The sequence below is a fragment of the Marmota marmota genome, unplaced genomic scaffold (assembly GCF_001458135.2).
Source record: "Marmota marmota marmota unplaced genomic scaffold, marMar, whole genome shotgun sequence".
NCBI lineage: Eukaryota > Metazoa > Chordata > Mammalia > Rodentia > Sciuridae > Marmota > Marmota marmota.
The window spans coordinates 6971894-6981252 of NW_026000108.1; the positions used below are offsets into that span (position 1 = coordinate 6971894).

At 39.2% G+C, this 9359-nt stretch overlaps 1 non-coding gene across 1 annotated transcript; it reads left to right on the plus strand.

Annotated features, from left to right (window-relative positions):
• Positions 1–2574: 2574 nt before the first annotated feature.
• Trnas-cga lies at positions 2575–2654 on the plus strand. The gene has a single exon. It is a non-coding gene; the product is annotated as a tRNA-Ser (tRNA).
• The last annotated feature ends 6705 nt before the right edge of the window (positions 2655–9359 follow it).

Here is a 9359-nt window from a genome sequence, read left to right on the forward strand (position 1 = left end):
TGCAAGAACCCAAGACTGAGAGGAACTAAATCGCTTTCTCAGGTCTTCCCAGTGCAGAGTCGAGAAACTGGGGAACGTTTTCAAAAAGACTTAAAGTAAGCTGTGCAGTGAGAGGGGGTACAGGGTGCAGGTGTGTCCCAGGTATGCCAGTGGGCAGGTAGCTTGCTTCTTCAAGGTCCTGCGGTTGCTGCTGAATCCCTGGTTTCTTGGTCTGTGGAGCACATGATTTTTCCTCTTCTGTTTATGTCCTCTACGGCTTACACGTAGGTGCTGTTTTTCTAGCCCCAACCTCCTCACACACCTGCTCTCAGGTGTGCTTAGGATGGAAGGAGATGTGCAGAGGTCCCCAGTCTTCCTGGGGAGTCAGGTCCATTTGAGCATTTCTCCATGAACCACCTCATTCAGTCCATGTCTAAAACCAAACTCCAATTCTTTCTCTGCTCTTTCAATATTATCACTTTTAAAAAGGATGATTGACAATTTCAATTGCTTTATTTATTTATATTTTGCCACTTTTTTTCTAAGAATTAAGCCTTTATATTTTCCTTATCTTTATAACTCCAGATCAGCAGTTTGGACTCAGGCTGACTCCACGTATCCACCCTACCTCATTATCTGTCTCAGATAAGAGACCTTCAGGTTCCTGGGAACACATGTGATGTTAAAAGAAATTATATCCCTATATTGTATGCATGTACAAATATATAATAATGAATCCCATTATTATATATAATTATAATGCATCAATAACAATTAAAAAGAAATGTCCTGTCTTTGTCTATTTTTAGTGACTATATCAGAATGCCTAAGACTGAGTATCTTTAAGAGAAAGAAGTTCACTTTGGCTATGTTCCTTGGAGTTGAGAAACCTGGGAGCCCAGTGCTAATATCTTCTCAGCTTCTGAAGGGATGCTTTTCACTCCTGGTAAAGGCAGGTGGGTGTGATTGGACAGTGCAAAGCACAGGGGCCCGTGTTCCCTCTAATAACCTGATCTCATGGTGACCCGTCCAGTCCAGCAGGAATTGCATAAAGCCATTTATGAGGTGGTGCCCCTAGGATCTGATCACCATCTAAAAGCCCACCTCCCCAAACTGCCACAATGAATATCAAATTTCAACACGAGTTTTGGAGGAAACAAACTATATTCAGTTCATAGCTTGTTCTACTAAACATAGTCCCCTTCCCGTTATGATCCTCTCCTTCCCAGGAACCATAAAGTAAATAACTTTCTGGCTCAAGGCACTTGCTTCTCTTCCCTCTCATTATTGTCAGCAAATGGTTCTAATTTGCACCATCCCCGTTGCGTTGCCCAGAACACCTTAAGCTTTTCTGGCATGAAGAACGTTTTCCTGCTATATTAAATTACCATTGGCAAATAAAAATTGTATATACTTATGATGTACCAAATGATGCTTTGATATAACTATCCATTGTGAAATGATGACCACAATCAAGCTGACTACCACATCCATCACCTTTCATAGTTATTATACTTGTGTGTGATGAGAATATTGAAGATGTAGTCTCTTAGCAAATTTCAAGTATAGAAAACAGTGTTATTAACTATAGTCACCATGCTAAACATGAGATTCTCTACTCAACTTACAATGGAAACTCAATGTGCTTTGACCAATGGTACCCATTACCCTCTCTTTCCTGATTTTATGAGTTTGACTTGGAACACCACATATATGTGAGTTGATGCAGTGTTTGTTGTTGTTGGGCTGGTCTTATCTCATTTACATCTCATTTACATAATGGCTTCCAGGTTCATTCAATTTGTCACAGATAGCAGGATTTCCTTCTTTTTAAAGGCTGAATAGTATTCCATTGTGTATGTTTACCACATTTCTTTATCTAGTCATCCATCAATGGACACCTAGGTTGATTCCATATCTTGGCAGCAATTATACTGTGGTAAACATGGCAATGAAGATGTCTATCTCTTTGACTTTGTGATTTAAACTTCTTTGAACCCTGAAGTGGGATTGCTCTATTTTTTTATTTTTGGGAAAAAACATAAAGTATAGAGTCCTGGGTCAGGAGAAGAGGTGGAAGGCATACCTTTTTCTGTGGTTCTTTTTCTGTTGTGGTTCAGTTCATAGAAGGCTACTGAAATAGACCAGGACCAGTCGATGCTAGAGAACACAAGTCCCCCACTTCAATCATCTGTATTTTGTAATATTTTACCTAATTACTTGGAATATCAGCCTCCTCCTTCTCTATTAGGAAAGCTTCTCCATATGACCTTCTTGACATAATTGCGATAATAAGTCTTAAGAGGAGCTGCCACAGCCCAGCACAAATGTTGCTTTCCAAGATATTTTGTAGGAATTTGTTCCCAGATCTTAAGATCAGCATAATTCGCAGGCCATTGGCCATTAGGGTTTCAGGTCTATTCACATCAGTGACCAGGTCGTCCAGTTTGTATCCTTTGTTATATTTGCTAAGACCTGAATTTCGTGTCCTCTCCACAATCTTAACTGTAGAAGGTGGGGACTTGGGGAGGTATTCAGGTCATGGGGATCAATCCTTCACAAAAGGTATCAGAGTCCCTGTAAAAGAAACTGCAGGGGGCTGGAGATATAGCTCAGTTGGTAGAGTGTTTGCCTCGAATGCACAAGGCCCTGGGTTCTAATCCCCAGCAGCACCAAAAAGAAAGAAAAATAAAAAGACTGCAGGGAGCTCATGTGTCCTTCCATCATAAGCAGGCAGACAGCATCCTTGAACCAGAAGAGGGCCCTCACCAGACACGGAGCCTCTGACTCCTTGTTCTTGGGCTTCCCAGCCTCCAGAGTTGTGAGACAGAAATTTTTCTTGTTTATAAACCACTGTTTAATGATATTTTGTTATAATAGCTCAAATGAACTAAAATACTATATTATGGTTTGTTTCATTTTCATACATTCTCTAACATTAATTTCCAAAATTTTACTTTGAGTAAGGCTCAAGGGATATGATTGCATTTATATTATTTTCTGCTTCCACCTGAACTCTCTATAGCCAGTAATGCCAAACACATCCTAGTCCACTTTGCCTTCATGAGGTCATGTGGAGGTTCCAAGGGGGCCTATCACTCCCGGCATTTTTTCCCATCATTCTTTGTTTATAATGTCTATGGCCTGCTATGGGGATTGCACCTCATGTGAATTTTGGGCCTTGTTTTCTTTCATTTTTGAAGTTTTGTTATTCCATGTGTGCTTCACATCCCATTCAAAGTCACCCAGTGAAAGTTAACAAACGGGTGAATAATGAATGAAGAGACTCACTCTTCCAGTCATGAGAGTCAAGACAGCCACATGACAATTATCTACCATGAGTCAGGGCCTACATCTGTAATGAAGAGGGTGAAGGTCAAGCACCATCTCAAGTTAGCAGAAGGCACAGCAATGCACACTCCTTGAAACCCAGAGCATCTCAAGGTTGGAAAAATTCCTCAAATGAAGCCAGCTCTCGAGTTAGCTCATGTGTGTGAAGTTGGCAATACAAAATGCTGCATGAGAGGTTTCCCAACAGGTCTTTCATACTACAATACACAATGCATCATTGAAAGCCAAGCCATCTTTGGGACCTATGAACCAGAAATGGATGCAAGGATAATTCTATGATGGAGGGCAGTATGTCAATCATGAGATGTTTGGAGTCAAAGGTTTCCAATGTGTTTTCCTATACAAAGTTTTAATCTTAATTTCATGCTGCTCTCATCATATAAATAGAGTTTAAGGCTTATTATTTCCACTTATAAAGAAATGGGCTCAAAAAACCTAACATGAGATATTTATCCAGGAACTTGGCGCCAAACAATGGTGGCCAGAACTCAAATCTGGGCATTCTTTCCATTCTGCAATGCCACTGTGTAAGTTAAAAAAGAGAACAAAGGAAACATTATTCATCTACTTACTTTCATTATGCACATGAAGTGAGCCAAATTTCTCTGTCAGATGCCAAAAGACAAATGTGGTGTTACAGTGCAAAGAAGAAGTACCAGTCAGGCCTACCTTCTACATAATCCATATTGGGTCACTTTGGGAAGACTGACTTGCCTCTCTTTGAAGGACCATTTGATAATGCAAAATTCAGAATAGATCACCTCCTGCCAATAGATCTTCTGAAGATTACTAAAGTGCCATTGCATGATGCACAATGCCTCACACACAGTAGGTCGGCCAAGGGAAGTACTGATTTTTATTACCCTAGTTCTACCAAGTAAACCAGACTCCAAATCTACTAAGTGCTTTCTTTTATTGATTTTCAACTTACTGAATTTTTGGGAGGGGGTTGAAAGATATAAACACATATCTCATTTGGTTACAAGTTTAAGTCAACTTTATTGGAAGAGAATAAAATGGCCTTGGATCCTAAATTACACGGATAATCCAATAGTTGCTGCCAAAGCTGAAGCAATTTAGACAATAATTCCAACTCCAAGCAGCACTGTCTGATTTCACATTGGTGAGATCCCTTTTCTCTTGAGCAGCCCGTGTCCCCTGTCCTCCTCCATGCAAAGCTGGCATGCAGCAGGGGTCCATGCAGAGGATGATGGCTGTGTCTGTCCCATAACTTCTGTCAGTTTTCGTGATGAACTGTACCTTGCTGACGTGTCTGCTGGGCAACAGGTCCCCACACTCAGCCCTCCTCCCATAGAGGCAGGAAGTTCTGCCACCCAGCAGGCGGTGTGCTCTCTGCAGCCACCCTGAGTCAGGTGGAGAGCCTCACATAGACAAGAGTTCAGCAAATACTGTGTGTAATTCCACTTCTGTAGGACAGTTCTCTAAACAAGTACACACACAGATCCATGCATGTGTATTTTAACAGTTGCTATGACCAGTATTTCTTTCCTTTTAAAATATACATGTTGAAAACTTAGCGCTAATTAGATGATATTAGGAGGCAGAGTTTTGGGAGGCAATTAGGTCAGAAGGGCTCTGCCCTTATGAAGGCCCTTCTAAGAGATGCCTTTACATCATGTTAAGACTCTGCATGAAGGTACCATCTACAGACGAGGAAGTAAGCCCTCAGCAGACAACAAATCTGTCAGTTCCCTGATTTAGGCTTCCCAGCCTCTAGAACTGTGAGAAATACCTTTTTGTGGTATTTTGTTGAAGCAGTCCAAATGGATTAAGACAAATATAATTAGGGAACTCATCCTGTTCCTTAAATCCTCCCTTAGTCAAATTCAATGCTCTCATTTTTTCCCCCTCTGGTCTTTATGTTCTTTTTTTTCCCATTCTGTACCTTCAGATTTGGCTGAATCTATAGCTCAATATGTGTTCTTCTATATCTGCAGCAATAGCTTCGTATTTGCTCTTTAGCTGGCTGTGAGCCCCGTCTCTGATATAAGAAATGGGAACATGAGCAGTGGACACATGTGGACTCGGAAAAAATCTAAAGTCCTGCCCACTATAAGATCTATGGTGTGCATTTGGGACTCTACATCAATATATTCACCTGAGTAGAATTTCCTAGAGCCTTAACTCAGAAGTCCTGTACGTTTAGAGTTGGGGAGCACAGCTACTGATAAAAACAGAAATTAGCAACTTCCATGTCTGTTGTGAATTGTCAACATCAAAGTTGCCTTCTTATCACTTCCAGAGATTTTTTTTTTACTTATGCTTGCTTCCTTCTTAACAGGCTGAAAAAGTGTTTGCACAGAGGATGCATTTAGTCAGGGTTGAGAGTATAGTTCTTGAATTAATTGTTGTTCATTTCAATGTGTGAAATACCTAGATCTTTGGGGATGTAGGTATGGAATGAAAGACAATCAATGGTAACTGTAGAATATCTCCACTAGTTGTTTGACAGTCTTCCCACCGAAAGGTAGGGTTTAGGGCCACTCCCCTTGACATCTGGGCTGGATTTAGTGGGTCATCTTTACTGAACAGAATGCAGCAGAGGTGGCCTTCCTGATTTCTGAGGCTGGATGATGAAAAATGGTGGAGCATCATTGTGGTGGCTGGGAATTTTAACTCTGGACTCCTGAGCTGCCATGCAAGCAGCAGGATTGCTCTGATGCTCCCATGTTGTGGGAAAGCCCAATCTATTCTGTGTGCTGAGACCACCTGGAGAGGCTTGGAGATTAAAGGAAGAGAGTGAGATGACTGACAGTTCTTTCACTATTCCAGTTCTACCTCCTGTCTGACTACAATGACATGAATGTTGCTAGGCCAGAATTGCTCACCTGCATTCTTCCTGAAGTGACCCCAAAGAGTGGATGATAATAGAACACGGTTTGTTATTTTATCCCACTGATTGGTGGAAGTTTTATTATTAAAAAAAATAACTAGAGCATTCTTTTTGTGAAATCGATTTCTAACTTAACCAAGTAAAAGACAATATTAATATAATGCCTACTTGCCATTATCTAAATGGCAGAATCAAGGTCAGGCATGGCAATTTTCCCACTCCAAGTTCTCCCTATAGGGGTAGAATTGGCTATCAGATAACCAAGAAATGACTTTGTATAGGACCATATGTCACCTTACTGAAAAGAATAAACCAAGAGTTCAGCAGGCATAGAAGGCAGAGCAAGCATGCCATAAGAAGATAGGCTATTAGCAACAGATCAAAGGAGGAGAGGCTCAAGGCAGCATTCAGGATGGGAAGCTTCCACTGTGGCTGAAGCTCAGGTGAGCCAGCAGGCTGCAGGCACCTGGAGAAAGTAAGACTTAAAAGGAATATTGCATTGAAGCAGCTTTGTAAAAGTCTTGAATGTCATGCTCTGGGATTTAAAATTCTGTGAGCCACTGTAGTAAGCAATGGAGAATGGTCATCAGAGGGACATTTTAGAACAAGAGACACGCACACATGCACATATACATGCTCTCTATCTCTTTCTATCTCTGCCTTTCTCTCTCTCTGTCTCTCTCTCTCTCTCTCTATATATATATATATATATATACCCTAAACAGTGTGTATCCAATTCATTGAGCAACAAAATGCCAAGGACAGGTAGGTGAATTAGCAATCTTGCTCACTCCTCTTGGTGCTCCTCATTCTTGGGTCCTTGAAATGAGATCAGAACTTAACACCATGGATCCCCTTGTTCTTAAGCCTTTGCACTTGAATCAGAACTACACTACCAACTTTCTTCAACCTCCAGCTGCAGACAGCTGATCATGGGACTTCTTGACCAACAAAAACATATGAGTCAATCTCTCATAATCTTTCTATTTATACATATCTAAATATATCTTATTGGCTCTGTTTATCTGAAGATCCCTGATATGTATGTGTGTATATTATATATATATATATATATATATATATATATATGTGTGTGTGTGTGTGTGTGTGTGTGTGTGTGTGTGTGTATTCATATATTGACCTACTTATTAATATATATTAATATATATACATGCTATAGTAATGTATATACATGTTTGTATATATGTTAATATGTATACACATATACATTTGTGTCTATACATGTTTGTATGTATATATATATATATATATATATATATATATATATATATATATTAGTAAACAGGTAAACAAGTGAGAAGATATCTTTAAAATTATAAATATGAAATGTAATGATCATAATATCAGTATAGAAATATATATGGAAAGAAATTAAATCAGGGCTGAGGTTGTGGCGTGTGTGAGACACTGGGTTTGATCCTCAGCACCACATAAAAAATAAATAAATAAAATAAAGGTTAAAAAAAGGAAATTAAGTCAAAATTATCAAGGCCAGGAGATGAGCATTAACCTTTCAGAAAATATCTTTATGCATAGTATTTAACAATAGTTATTTATGTTCTGATATAAGCCAGGCAATATTGAATGAAGAATTTTATGGTCCTTGGGTTCACTGTGTCTCCTGTATAGTGGCAGAGATGGATAGAAAACAAGCAAACAATGAAAATATAAATGATTAAAAGTTGTAACAACGGATGTGCAGGGAGCCAAAAGTGTTGCCCACAAAGACGGGGGACACTTACTCAGGGTGACCAAAGTCTTGGGTAAAGGATGATCCTTTCATTGAGACCTAAAGGAAGGCTGCTCAGGCAGAGGGAAGAGCCGTAAGAGACACTGAAGTGAGAAGGGCTTGGTGTGTCCTCAGCTCTGAGACACCAGCATAGTGGCACCATGAGGCAGGGGCCATTCTTGACCTGAGACTGCAGGGGCAGGAAGATGTGGGCAGGGCAGCCAAGGCAGGAAGTCGAGGGACAGAACGAAGAGTTGGAATCCTTTTTCTAGTGAAGACACATTAAATTGATTTTAAGCAGGGATGGTAGCTTAGGAAAGTTATATGCACATATAAATAAAGAAATAACTTCACAGAAATAGGATTACAATAAATATACTGCTACTTTATTGCTGCATAAAACGTTCAGAATGCTTTTATATTTGGATAATACTGCTGCACACTATTATTAAAATGGTCATAGAATATTCTGCTGTATGCACGTACTATCAATAATTTAACCAATTCCTTAAGGATGGACATTTAATTTGGGGCTGTTATTAAAAAAAAAAAAAACATGTTGCACATCCATAGAGCATGTGTTATTATACACATTCCTGAATAGGTTGTAAGCAAAATTAGTTGAAGAGAATTGCTGGGCAGAAGAGGTACACTGCATGAATTTCGCATATTATCACTAGACTCTCCTCAGAAAGAAAGTCACTCCGTTTCTATTTCTGATTGCATTGTATGCCATCTTCCTCTCATGCTCACAGAATTGCTAGTCGATCCTGCTTTGACAGGCTTGAAGACACACATCTTCCTCCATTTCTCATCACCTCTGGCTTCTCTTCTAGTTCCTACCCATGATTCCATGTTTTGGAAATTCTGTGCCTTCATCCCCTGCCCATTGTTCTACTATAAAAGTATCTTTCTTTTCCTTTCTTATTTTTTATCACAGTTCTTAGTAAAAGCTAACAAAAATTAAATTTAAATTTCAAATTTTAGTTTCTGCTTTCATGTTATCATAATCAGCAGACTTGACTTTTATATTTTCTTTATTTTTTAAGTTCAAATTTTAACAGAGGTAGAAAATGATAATGTCAGGAATGTGTTCTGATTATATTTTGGTGAAACTTAACAAGATCCATTGGATCACTACTGTATGCAATATTAAAGTTCCGTAAATTTAGCAGATAAAAACATACCAAGTACAATAACTTGATCATAGTGACAAGTAAAGGCAAATGGAACAAAAAATTCCATTCACAATAGCAATAGTGTTAATACAAGTACATAAAAAGATATATACCCACTTAATAGAAATACATAGGATTTTTATGATGAAACTTAAGGAGCCTACGTATGTGAATGAAAGAATGAGGGGCTGAAGTCACTTATCTGGTTTGAGATGAGCAAAGGCTCAGTATTGGGAAACTGGCGATT